Consider the following 14,123-nt stretch of genomic DNA (forward strand, 5'->3'; position numbering starts at 1 on the left):
AGCTGCTACTGGACAGTAGAAGCTGAGGATTCTGCAGGAATGATAAGGGCTAGAGACTTCCCCTTTGGAGGATGGATCCCCCACGCCGTGGAGAGTCGTGCAGAAGTGTTTTCCTGAAGAAAGACCGCCAACAAGCCTTGCTAGCTGCAAGTCGTGTGGTTAGCGTTTTTGGATGCTGCTGTGGCCCAGGAGGGACCAGGATGTCGCCAATTGCGTCTGGGGACAGAGGGGGCGTAGAGCGAGACAAGGAGCCCTCTCAGAAGCAGGCAGAACCCGCAGAAGTGCCAGAACAGGCACTACGAAGAGGAGTGAAACGGTGCTCACCCGAAGTTGCACAAAGGAGTCCCACGTCGCCGGAGGACAACTTAGAAAGTCGTGCAATGCAGGTTAGAGTGCCGTGGACCCAGGCTTCCCTGTGCACAAAGGATTTCCGCCGGAAGTGCACAGAGGCCGGAGTAGCTGCAAAAGTCGCAGTTCCCAGCAATGCAGTCTGGCGTGGGGAGGCAAGGACTTACCTCCACCAAACTTGGACTGAAGAGTCACTGGACTGTGGGAGTCACTTGGACAGAGTTGCTGGATTCAAGGGACCTCGCTCGTCGTGCTGAGAGGAGACCCAGGGTACCAGTGATGCAGTTCTTTGGTGCCTGCGGTAGCAGGGGGAAGATTCCGTCGACCCACGGGAGATTTCTTCGGAGCTTCTAGTGCAGAGAGGAGGCAGACTACCCCCACAGCATGCACCACCAGGAAAACAGTCGAGAAGGCGGCAGGATCAGCGTTACAGAGTTGCAGTAGTCGTCTTCGCTACTTTGTTGCAGTTTTGCAGGCTTCCAGCGCGGTCAGCAGTCGATTCCTTGGCAGAAGGTGAAGAGAGAGATGCAGAGGAACTCTGATGAGCTCTTGCATTTGTTATCTAAGGAAATCCCCAAAGCAGAGACTCTAAATAGCCAGAAAAGAGGGTTTGGCTACTTAGGAGAGAAGATAGGCTAGCAACACCTGAAGGAGCCTATCAGAAGGAGTCTCTGACGTCACCTGCTGGCCCTGGCCACTCAGAGCAGTCCAGTGTGCTAGCAGCACCTCTGTTTCCAAGATGGCAGAGGTCTGGAGCACACTGGAGGAGCTCTGGGCACCTCCCAGGGGAGGTGCAGGTCAGGGGAGTGGTCACTCCCCTTTCCTTTGTCCAGTTTCGCGCCAGAGCAGGGCTGAGGGGTCCCTGAACCGGTGTAGACTGGCTTATGCAGAAATGGGCACCATGTGTGCCCATGAAAGCATTTCCAGAGGCTGGGGGAGGCTACTCCTCCCCTGCCTTCACACCATTTTCCAAAGGGAGAGGGTGTAACACCCTCTCTCTGAGGAAGTCCTTTGTTCTGCCATCCTGGGCCAAGCCTGGCTGGACCCCAGGAGGGCAGAAACCTGTCTCAGGGGTTGGCAGCAGCAGCAGCTGCAGTGAAACCCCGGGAAATGCAGTTTGGCAGTACCAGGGTCTGTGCTAGAGACCCGTGGGATCATGGGATTGTGCCAACTATGCCAGGATGGTATAGAGGGGGCAATTCCATGATCATAGACATGTTACATGGCCATATTCGGAGTAACCATTGTGAAGCTACATATAGGTAGTGACCTATATGTAGTGCACGCTTGTAATGGTGTCCCCGCACTCACAAAAGTCCGGGGAATTGGCCCTGAACAATGTGGGGGCACCTTGGCTAGTGCCAGGGTGCCCACACACTAAGTAACTTAGCACCCAACCTTTACCAGGTAAAGGTTAGACATATAGGTGACTTATAAGTTACTTGAGTGCAGTGTAAAATGGCTGTGAAATAACGTGGATGTTATTTCACTCAGGCTGCAGTGGCAGGCCTGTGTAAGAATTGTCAGAGCTCCCTATGGGAGGCAAAAGAAATGCTGCAGCCCATAGGGATCTCCTGAAACCCCAATACCCTGGGTACCTCAGTACCATATACTAGGGAATTATAAGGGTGTTTCAGCATGCCAATGTAAATTGGTAAAATTGGTCACTAGCCTGTTAGTGACAATTTGAAAGAAATGAGAGAGCATAACCACTGAGGTTCTGGATAGCAGAGCCTCAGTGAGACAGTTAGTCATAACACAGGTAACATATTCAGGCACACTTATGAGCACTGGGGCCCTGGCTGGCAGGGTCCCAGTGACACATACAACTAAAACAACATATATACAGTGAAAAATGGGGGTAACATGCCAGGCAAGATGGTACTTTTCTACACAACCCCCCCCCCCAAACGAAGGACAATAAGACTAGCCATGACCTGATGAGTCTTCATTGTCTAAGTGGAAATATCTGGAGAGTCCATCTGCATTGGAGTGGGTACTCCCAGGTCTATGTTCCACTGTATAGTCCATTCCCTGTAGGGATATAGACCACCTCAACAATTTAGGATTTTCACCTTTCATTTGTTTTAGCCAAAGTAGAGGTTTGTGGTCTGTCTGAACAATGAAGTGAGTGCCAAACAGGTATGGCCTCAACTTCTTCAGTGCCCAGACCACAGCAAAGGCCTCCCTCTCTATGGCAGACCAACGCTTTTCTCTAGGGGTCAACCTCCTGCTGATAAAAGCAACAGGTTGATCCTGGCCCTCAGAATTAAGTTGTGAAAGGACTGCCCTTACCCCTAATTCAGATGCATCAGTTTGGACAATGAATTTCTTGGAGTAACAGGGGCTTTTCAGGACAGGTGCAGAGCACATGGCCTGCTTCAGCTCCTCAAAAGTTTTCTGACAGCTAGCTGTCCACAATACCTTTTTAGGCATTTTCTTTGAAGTGAGGTCATTAAGAAGGGGTTGCAATGGAGCCATAGTTCTTAATGAACCTCCTATAGTACCCAGTGAGGCCTAAAAAGGCTCTCACCTGAGTCTGAGTAGTAGGGGGAACCCAATCTATAATAGTTTGGATTTTCCCCTGAAGTGGTGCAATCTGTTCCCCACCAACCAGGTGTCCCAGATAAACCACCTTCCCCTGCCCTATCTGGCACTTTGAAGCCTTGATAGTGAGGCCTGCCTTTTGCAGGGCCTCCAAAACTTTCCATAGGTGGACCAGGTGATCATCCCAACTGGAGCTAAAGACAGCTATATCGTCCAAATATGCTGCACTAAAAGCTTCCAGCCCTTGCAGGACTATATTCACCAACCTCTGAAAAGTGGCAGTTGCATTTTTCAATCCAAAAGGCATTACTGTGAATTGGTAATGGCCTCCAATGGTTGAAAATGAAGTTTTTGCTTTTGCATCTTCTGATAATTTGATCTGCCAATACCCTGCAGTCAAGTCAAAAGTGCTTAGATACTTGGCAGATGCCAGTGTATCTATGAGCTCATCTGCCCTGGGTATAGGGTGAGCATCAGTTTTGGTTACTTGGTTGAGACCTCTATAGTCTACACAAAACCGCATTTCTTTCTTTCCATCCTTGGAATGAGGTTTTGGTACAAGTACCACAGGAGAGGCCCATGGACTTTCAGAGTGCTCAACCACTCCCAGTTCTAACATTTTCTGCACCTCTTGTTTTATGCAGTCTCTGACATGGTCAGGCTGCCTATAGATCTTACTTTTGACAGGCAAGCTGTCTCCAGTATCTATAGTGTGCTCACACCAAGAAGTGGTGCCTGGCACAGTAGAAAAGAGTTCAGAAAACTGACCCAGGAGATTTATGCAGTGGTCTTTCTGCTCAGCAGTAAGACAATCTGCCAGTACAACCCCTTCCACTAGAGCATCTTGTTCTGTGGAAGAGAAGAGATCAGGGAGAGGGTCACTCTCTTCTTCCTGTCCCTCATCAGTTGCCATGAGCAGGGTGAGATCAGCCCTGTCATAGTATGGTTTCAGGCGATTGACATGGAGCACCCTAAGGGGACTCCTGGCAGTGCCTAAGTCAACTAAGTAGGTGACTTCACCCTTTTTTTTAACAATTGTGTGGGGTCCACTCCATTTATCTTGGAGTGCTCTTGGGGCCACAGGCTCCAAGACCCACACTTTCTGCCCTGGTTGGTACTGAACCAAAACAGCCTTCTGGTCATGCCATTGCTTTTGGAGCTCTTGGCTGGCCTGAAGGTTTTTACTGGCCTTTTTCATGTACTCAGCCATCCTTGATCTGAGGCCAAGTACATAGTCCACTATGTCTTGCTTTGGAGCTTTTAAAGGTTGTTCCCAACCCTCCTTAACATGTGTTAGAGGACCTCTCACAGGGTGTCCAAAGAGGAGTTCAAAGGGGCTGAAGCCCACTCCTTTCTGGGGTACCTCCCTGTAAGCAAAAAGGAGGCATGGTAAAAGGATATCCCATCTCCTGCGGAGTTTTTCAGGGAGTCCCATAATCATGCCTTTGAGAGTTTTGTTAAATCTCTCCACCAGTCCATTTGTTTGTGGATGATAGGGTGTAGTGAACTTGTATGTCACACCACACTCCTTCCACATGGCCTTTAAGTAAGCAGACATGAAATTGCTTCCCCTGTCTGATACCACCTCTTTTGGGAAGCCCACCCTGGAAAAGATTCCCAGGAGGGCCTTTGCCACTGCAGGTGCTGTAGTGGTCCTTAGAGGAATTGCTTCTGGATATCTAATGGCATGGTCCACTACCACCAAGATAAACCTATTGCCTGAAGCAGTAGGAGGGTCAAGGGGGCCAACTATGTCAACCCCTACCCTTTCAAAGGGAACCCCAACCACAGGCAGTGAGATAAGGGGTGCCTTTGGAGTGCCACCTTTCTTGCCACTGGCTTGACAGGTTTCACAGGACTTACAAAATTCCTTTGTGTCCTCTGACATTCTAGGCCAATGAAACAATGGAACAAGCCTGTCCCAAGTTTTCATTTGCCCCAAATGTCCAGCTAGGGGAATGTCGTGGGCTAGAGTTAGGAGGAACTTTCTGTACTCCTGAGGAATCACCAATCTCTTGGCAGCTCCAGGTTTTGGATCCCTTGCTTCAGTGTACAAGAGGTTGTCCTCCCAGTAAACTCTGTGAGACTCACTGACATCCCCATTAGCTTGTTTGACAGCTTGCTGCCTTAGACCCTCTAGTGTGGGACAGGTCTGCTGTGCCACACTCAGCTCCTCCCTGGCATGCCCCCTTCACCCAAAAGCTCAGCAGTGTCTGCTTCCAGCTCCTCTGGTGTAGGTTCTGCACAGGGTGGAAATTCTTCCTCCTCCTCAGTAGAATCCACTGTAGAGGGAGGGATAGTAGGTAGTGTTTTACTTCTACTAGCCCTAGCTTTAGGGAGCACTTGGTCCATTGTTCCAGGATCCAAGTCACCCTGTCTTTTTTGCTTTTTGGCCTGAGCCCTTGTCAAAGCAAAAATATGCCCTGGAATGCCCAGCATTGCTGCATGGGCCTCCAACTCCACATCTGACCAAGCTTATGTCTCTAAATAATTTCCAAGTAGACAGTCTACAGGTAAATCTGAGGCAACCACAACTTTCTTTGGACCAGTAACCCCCCCCCCAGTTGAGATTTACAACAACCATGGGGTGGCTAAGTGTGTTGTTGTGAGCATCGGTTACTTGGTACTGGTGACCAAGTAGGTGTTGTTCAGGGTGGACCAGTTTCTCTATTACCATTGTAACACTGGCACCTGTGTCCCTGTAGGCCTGAACCTCAACACCATTTATTAGGGGTAGTTGCTTGTACTTATCCATGTTAAGGGGACAAGCAACCAAGGTGGCTAAATCAATAGCCCCCTCAGAGACTAACACAGCCTCTGTGGTCTCCCTAATTAGACCAACCCCAACTAAGTTACCAAAAGTGAGCCCAGCTACTCCCTTGGATTGGCTATTGGTAGGTTTGCTCCCACCACCACTGCTATTAGTAGGGACACTAGGTGTAGCAGTAGGGGTTGTAGTGGTAGGAGGCTTGGTGCTTTTCTTTGGACAACTGGGATCTGTTGTCCAATGGCCTTTTATTTTACATAAATAGCACCATGGTTTCTTTTCTTTGTTTTGATTTTAAGAGGATTTGGACCCACCACCCCCACCAGAGTGTTTTTGTGGGCCTGATGAAGACTCATTTTTAGATTTGTCCCCACCCTTGTCAGAAGACTTACCATCCTTCTTATTATTGCCATCTTTGTCACCCCCTGTATGAACTTTTCTGTTCACCCTTGTTCTGACCCATTTGTCTGCCTTCTTTCCCAATTCTTGGGGAGAGGTCAGATCAGAGTCCACCAAGTACTGGTGCAACAAATCAGACACACAATTATTAAGAATATGCTCTCTCAGGATCAAGTTATACAGGCTTTCATAATCTGTAACTTTACTGCCATGTAACCACCCCTCCAAGGCCTTCACTGAATGGTCAACAAAATCAACCCAGTCTTGTGAAGACTCCTTTTTGGTCTCTCTGAACTTCATCCTGTACTGTTCAGTGGTTAAGCCATAACCATCCAGGAGTGCATTCTTAAGAACTGTAAAATTATTGGCATCACTTTCTTTCACAGTAAGGAGCCTATCCCTACCCTTTCCACTAAATGATAGCCATAGGATAGCAGCCCACTGCCTTTGAGGGACATCCTGTACAACACAGGCCCTCTCAAGTGCAGCAAACCACTTGTTAATGTCATCCCCCTCCTTATAAGGGGGAACTATCTTGTGCAGATTCCTAGAATCATGCTCTTTTGCAGGATGACTATGGGGAATACTGCTGCTGCCACCATGGGTTTCTAAACCCAATTTCTGTCTTTCCCTTTCCACTTCTAAGGACTGTCTATCCAAATCCAGCTGTTGCTTCTTGAGCTTCAGTCTGGTTTGTTCCACTCTCAATCTATTGAGCTCCCTTTCTAACACTCTGTCATCTGGGTGGGTGGGTGGGACATTCCTTGAAACAGAAGTATGGTGAGAATGAACAGAAGGAGACCCATCCCTTACAGAAGGCATCCTAACAGCTTGGTTAACAGAAACATCACTTCTACTATGATGAGAAGGAATACTCTTGCTATGATGTGAGACAACATAATCTGTATGGTGTGAGTCTACGTCAGTACCAACTATGCTAGGTTGTCTGGTAGTGGGCAGGCTAGGAAGTTTCTTTCCTGAATCTTTTTCTAGGGGTGTCCCTGGATCAGATTGTGAACCATTAGCTACTTTTTCAACAGATGGGGCACCTCTGGCCTTATCCTGTTCTATAAGCATGTTAACCAACAGTTCTCTGGGGGGATTCTTCCCTACACTTAAACCTCTTTCTATGCAGAGACTCCTTGCTCCTTTCCAGCTAAGGTGATCATAAGCAAGTTTGGACAGATCAACAGTTTGGCCTGTGCCAGACATTCTAGAAAGTGTTTAAGTGACAGAAAAAGTGAGAAAAAAGTTTTTAGAACTTTTTAAAGAACAGGGAAAAAAACTTTTAAAACTTTTTAAGAACTTTTTAGAAAGTTTAGAGGTACTTTTCAGCACTTAGAAAAGAAGTGAGAGAAGAAAAGCAAAACTTTTTGGTTAGGTGTACATACACTGAACTTGTTTTGTATATTTTTCTCTTATGAAAAGTACAATGACAAAAGTGGTAAGTAGTTGCAAGCACTTATCCCACCGCTGCACAACCAATGTAGGAGGCTGGACTGGCTTGTAGTGAGTACCAAGGGGTACTTACACCTTGCACCAGGCATCCCTTATTAGTGTATAGGGTGTCTAGCAGCTTAGGCTGATAGATAATGGTAGCTTAGCAGAGCAGCCTAGGCTGAACTAGGAGACACGTGAAGCTCATACAGTACCACTAGTGTCATATGCACAATATCATAAGAAAACACAATACACAGATATACTAAAAATAAGGGTACTTTATTTTTATGACAATATGCCAAAAGTATCTCAGTGAGTACCCTCAGTATGAGGATAGCAAATATACACAAGATATATGTACACAATACCAAAAATATGCAGTATAGTATTAGAAAACAGTGCAAACAATGTATAGTTACAATAGGATGCAATGGGGACACATAGGGATAGGGGCAACACAAACCATATACTCCAAAAGTGGAATGCGAACCACAAATGGACCCCAAACCTATGTGACCTTGTAGAGGGTCGCTGGGACTGTAAGAAAACAGTGAGGGTTAGAAAAATAGCCCACCCCAAGACCCTGAAAAGTGAGTGCAAAGTGCACTAAAGTTCCCCAAAGAGCACAGAAGTCGTGATAGGGGAATTCTGCAGGAAAGACCAAAACCAGCAATGCAACAACGATGGATTTCCAGTCGAGGGTACCTGTGGAACAAGGGGACCAAGTCCAAAAGTCACAAGCAAGTCGGAGATGGGCAGATGCCCAGGAAATGCCAGCTGTGGGTGCAAAGAAGCTGCTACTGGACAGTAGAAGCTGAGGATTCTGCTGGAATGACAAGGGCTAGAGACTTCCCCTTTGGAGGATGGATCCCCCACGCCATGGATAGACGTGCAGAAGTGTTTTCCTGAAGAAAGACCGCCAACAAGCCTTGCTACCTGCAAGTCGTGCGGTTAGCGTTTTTGGATGCTGCTGTGGCCCAGGAGGGACCAGGATGTCGCCAATTGAGTCTGGGGACAGAGGGGGCATCGAGCGAGACAAGGAGCCCTCTCAGAAGCAGGCAGCACCCGCAGAAGTGCCGGAACAGGCACTACGAAGAGGAGTGAAACAGTGCTCACCCGAAGTCGCACAAAGGAGTCCCACGTCGCCGGAGGACAACTTAGAAAGTCGTGCAATGCAGGTTAGAGTGCCGTGGACCCAGGCTTCCCTGTGCACAAAGGATTTCCGCCGGAAGTGCACAGAGGCCGGAGTAGCTGCAAAAGTCGCGGTTCCCAGCAATGCAGTCTGGCGTGGGGAGGCAAGGACTTACCTCCACCAAAATTGGACTGAAGAGTCACTGGACTGTGGGAGTCACTTGGACAGAGTTGCTGGATTCAAGGGACCTCGCTCGTCGTGCTGAGAGGAGACCCAGGGTACCGGTGATGCAGTTCTTTGGTGCCTGCGGTAGCAGGGGGAAGATTCCGTCGACCCACGGGAGATTTCTTCGGAGCTTCTAGTGCAGAGAGGAGGCAGACTACCCCCACAGCATGCACCACCAGGAAAACAGTCGAGAAGGCGGCAGGATCAGCGTTACAGAGTTGCAGTAGTCGTCTTCGCTACTTTGTTGCAGTTTTGCAGGCTTCCAGCGCGGTCAGCAGTCGATTCCTTGGCAGAAGGTGAAGAGAGAGATGCAGAGGAACTCTGATGAGCTCTTGCATTCGTTATCTAAGGAAATCCCCAAAGCAGAGACCCTAAATAGCCAGAAAAGAGGGTTTGGCTACTTAGGGGAGAAGATAGGCTAGCAACACCTGAAGGAGCCTATCAGAAGGAGTCTCTGATGTCACCTGCTGGCCCTGGGCACTCAGAGCAGTCCAGTGTGCCAGCAGCACCTCTGTTTCCAAGATGGCAGAGGTCTGGAGCACACTGGAGGAGCTCTGGGCACCTCCCAGGGGAGGTGCAGGTTAGGGGAGTGGTCACTCCCCTTTCCTTTGTCCAGTTTCGCGCCAGAGCAGGGCTGAGGGGTCCCTGAACCGGTGTAGACTGGCTTATGCAGAAATGGGCACCATGTGTGCCCATGAAAGCATTTCCAGAGGCTGGGGGAGGCTACTCCTCCCCTGCCTTCACACCATTTTCCAAAGGGAGAGGGTGTAACACCCTCTCTCTGAGGAAGTCCTTTGTTCTGCCATCCTGGGCCAAGCCTGGCTGGACCCCAGGAGGGCAGAAACCTGTCTGAGGGGTTGGCATCAGCAGCAGCTGCATTGAAACCCCGGGAAAGGCAGTTTGGCAGTACCAGGGTCTGTGCTAGAGACCCGTGGGATCATGGGATTGTGCCAACTATGCCAGGATGGTATAGAGGGGGCAATTCCATGATCATAGACATGTTACATGGCCATATTCGGAGTTACCATTGTGAAGCTACATATAAGTAGTGACCTATATGTAGTGCACGCGTGTAATGGTGTCCCCGCACTCACAAAAGTCTGGGGAATTGGCCCTGAACAATGTGGGGGCACCTTGGCTAGTGCCAGGGTGCCCACACACTAAGTAACTTAGCACCCAACCTTTACCAGGTAAAGGTTAGACATATAGGTGACTTATAAGTTACTTAAGTGCAGTGTAAAATGGCTGTGAAATAACGTGGACGTTATTTCACTCAGGCTGGAACCCCAATACCCTGGGTATTTCAGTACCATATACTAGGGAATTATAAGGGTGTTCCAGTATGCCAATGTAAATTGGTAAAATTGGTCACTAGCCTGTTAGTGACAATTTGAAAGAAATGAGAGAGCATAACCACTGAGGTTCTGGATAGCAGAGCCTCAGTGAGACAGTTAGTCATAACACAGGTAACACATTCAGGCACACTTATGAGCACTGGAGCCCTGGCTGGCAGGGTCCCAGTGACACATACAACTAAAACAACATATATACAGTGAAAAATGGGGGTAACATGCCAGGCAAGATGGTACTTTCCTACAGCGCCAACACACATTGTCGCACGGGGCACCACCAGTGCTAAGGCCGGCCCTGATTGTGAAGCTTTACTTTTGACAAACTGTTTCCTGCTGCTCATGAAGTTGGCACACAAGTATCCCGCGCGCAAGAGTCTCATTGGCGCACCGACAGTTAAACACACACTCCAGACCGAAAGCCGCCGAGGGATCAAGTGAGACACGGAAGTAGGGAGCAGGCCGCCCTGGAATACCCTGTGAGAAGCACTTTACTGCGCCCATAAAGGACGCCTGAGGGGTACGGGCCCGGCTGGTTTCCTTATTTAAATGGCTATGGAGCTAGGCGGATACACATTCTCAATGGCTCGATCAGGACGTTGACGTGGAAGATGTAGCTATAGTCTGAGAGGCCAGAGTGGTCATGTGTGGCTAGAGCAGTGTGGCAGTATTACACAGCTACAGGTTGCGACTCGATGCATCGGCAGAACTATGTGTGGGCTTCCAATTCTCAAACAGTATAAGGCGATGCGGGTGACAATTAATGTTTGTCTGTGTGTGGCTCTGAGCACTTGCAGGCCGGGCCTGAGGTGCACTTGCTAAGATGTGTGAGTATACGGGATTGGGCTTGTATTGGACGCGCCGGCCCAGCTGTGAGTTGGCCCCACTAAAGAAATGACAGAGGCGTTGCTGCTCTAGAACAGAGCAGAGGTGCACCGCAGAGCGTGTTCAGTGTCCCGGGGCTTGCAGCGCTCGCGGTGCTGTAGGGTAGGGTTAGGGTGCATTGAGATAGCTGCGTGTGGGTCTCAGGAGATGACAGGCAGGGGTAGTGCTGCTGTCGGCCAGGACTGAAGTACTCTGGCACGGCAGTGTGCGGGGAGAATTAGAGCAGCAGAGGGTGGGAAAGGTGTACATGACAGAATGGATGCATCCTTCTTACACACCTATATCTGCCCTTCTGGCGTTGTCCTTTCACACTTCCCACTGCTTCCGCTCCTCAGGTTGTGCGGGGCCACTCCCGGGCTTCGGGCACTCACTTATAGGGTTCGAGATTTGACCCCCTGCCCGGATCCTCAGCGTCCCCTGTGCCAATGAAGAGACCCAAAGCATTGAAGATTATTCCAGCTCAAAATTCACAGCGCAGAAAATACCTACTACAAATACAGTCTGGTTCATCGGCGGCATGTGACTATGCTCTTGTGCGTCAACACAAACTTGTCGCTTATGAAGACCACCTCATCCCTCCCAGGCCCTTGTCTGCCTGCTCTATCGCTGCCCGCCCCCTCTAGGGAAGTATCCGCCTTCCTAGCAACCGCTGCCCCCCTAAGCAGAATCACCCATTGTCTTTCGAGGCACCCCTACCTGTCCTGTCCAGTACACCTTCTTGCCCTCTCAAACATCCCCAACCAGCCCTCGTCTGCGCACCATTTTTGATACTCTATGGGTAGGTCACCATACCTTCACTCTCAAGCACCCCAAAGTGCCATCCAGAGGCCTCCTACGCGCGCGCTCCTTCTCCCCAGCTGTTCTCTCTAGTGTTAGCTACCGGTCCTGCTCAGCGCTAACTCGCCCTTTCGGCTCCCGTACCTGTCCCCCGCACGGGTGAGCCCTCACCTCCGCGGCTCTTACTCATCCTGTCCATCTCAATCCCTGTGTCCTGTCCGGCGCTGTCTGCCTACCACATCAAGCGCACAAACTGTTCATGTTCAGACCCGCATTCCTACATTGCTCTGCCTAGCACGCCGCACCTGTCTAGCTCAGTTTGCCTGTCCTGTCCAGTACTCTGTCTTCCTTAACTATCCTACAGAGCGTCTGCCCCACTGCATATCCAGTTCGGCACCCCCTGCGCGGCAGCTATTGGCGTCCCAACCACCCCCCCCTTCGTTTATCTTTTGTTCCACTCAGCCCCGATTTACCCCGTCTAGCGCCCCCTACCTATGGTCTGCAGAAGCGGCCGGAAGTTACTCGCTGCGGCTCCCGAGCGGCTGTGAGGAACCGTGAGCGGCCGGGATTGTTATGAATGCTCCGAGTTCTGCCCATGAAGGGTCATGCTCGGGGAGGAGACAGAATCCGTGTATCCTGGAAACTCCCCCTGCTGCTCCTCATCCGCGTGCGCTGAGCAGCCAGCATTCCTGCCCTTCCTGCTGAGCTGTGGGGAGAGGCGGCGAGGGCAGGGCTGGGTCAGAATGTCTTCCAAAAACTTTGTAAACACTTGTCAGGGCAACACAGTTCATTTTTAGGCCTGACCTGATAGCTCAGCTGTCCAATAACTGTTGTTACAAATTCTTTAACATATACATGGAATGGCTTTTATTCCGCCCAGACCAGCAGTTACCTTTCACCTCAGGCAATTGGCTGTTTGATATATCATTCCAACCCTTTAGAGAGTGGTTGCATCGCAATGTCATAGGCCTATTTTGTGTCATCAATGTATTCCGAATCACCACACTTTGAAGTGTTTATTTCATAAATGCATTGTAAACAGACAGGTAGCTAAACAAGTGTGTTATGGGTCGTCGTGCTTGAATGGAAATGTCCCCCCGTTGCTGTTTGAATTATATTATAAAGTACAGCAATAAACAGGGTTCAGTAGGCCCCTCAGGGATTTGGGCCCTTGTGCCACTGCACACTCTGCACCAATGAAAACTACTCCTCTGTATACAGAAAGCAATGTTTTTTGTTTTAACACTTCAACAGTCTTAAAAATGTTTTATCCAGGACTCAAAATGCAAGCCAATAAATTGACTTTGTCAATATGTTTTGGATTGTAAGAGGGACATGGGGGGCAGGCTAGGGAAAACAGAAGAAATTGAGAGACAGATGGGGAAGAGGAGAGGCGTGACAAGAGATGAGAGAAGAAGAAGCTAAGACAGACCAATATCAACATAGGTCTGGTACTAGTAGTCAAATATAGGGAGCAACATTTTGAGGCAGAGAAAGAAAGACCAAGGATGAGATAGAGAAAGGGAGAATAAAACAAAGAAGACACTTGAAGTGGCTGTTAGTCAATGGTGCAAAACACATGAAAAGAGAGGTGAGTATAATTTTAATGCTCAGCTCCCCACATATGTCCTTTGAAGATATAAATTATGTAATAAACCTATATTTTCACATCTATACTTGCTTTATAGTTTGAACATTAAAATGTTTCTTACAATATTATTATAGCATGATATTTAAAACTTGATATGCCGTTACTATACCATAAAGAAAAGATGTAAAGGATACATGGCTCTGAAAGTATATAAAAGTTGCAGTTTATTGTATTTTCATATTATTACCATAAGCAGTTTGTTTGTAATAAAAGTTTCATAAAAAATGAAAGTGCAAAGTGAGCGAAAAAATCTGTGCATGTGCTAATCACAGTTTTTTATAGTAAGGTGTAAATCTGGTGCAAAAGTAATAATAATTACTTCAACTTATATAACACATTCACTATTTGTTTGGGCTCAAGGCCCTGATAACAGGTTTAATTATTATCCAACTCAATAGTAGGAAAGGCTAGGTGGACCTGCCGGGTATGGATTTGATCATACCGTTGAGCTACTGATTGAGAACTTTTCACCCTATTACAACAAACGTCTCACCCTATTACAACAAATCAACCCAGTCAAGGTACTGTAGAAATTAAACTTCGTATGTAAAACAAAATTTAGAAGTTGATGTAATTTAAAGCTGGTGTGATAAGTTGCTGCCA

General features: G+C 48.5%; 1 protein-coding gene across 1 annotated transcript in view; it reads right to left on the bottom strand.

Annotated features, from left to right (window-relative positions):
* The window catches only part of LOC138300127 (octapeptide-repeat protein T2-like), a 65,922-nt gene extending 53,425 nt beyond the window's left edge, over positions 1-12,497 (bottom strand). The window contains exons 1-2 of the mRNA XM_069239055.1: positions 12,362-12,497; positions 11,371-11,509 (exon numbers count right to left, since the gene is read on the bottom strand). The gene's annotated coding sequence lies outside the window, so the exon portion shown is untranslated. The remainder of the gene's footprint in view (positions 1-11,370; positions 11,510-12,361) is intronic.
* Positions 12,498-14,123: the final 1,626 nt, after the last annotated feature.

The sequence above is a fragment of the Pleurodeles waltl genome, chromosome 6 (genome assembly GCF_031143425.1).
Source record: "Pleurodeles waltl isolate 20211129_DDA chromosome 6, aPleWal1.hap1.20221129, whole genome shotgun sequence".
Taxonomy (NCBI): Eukaryota; Metazoa; Chordata; class Amphibia; order Caudata; family Salamandridae; genus Pleurodeles; species Pleurodeles waltl.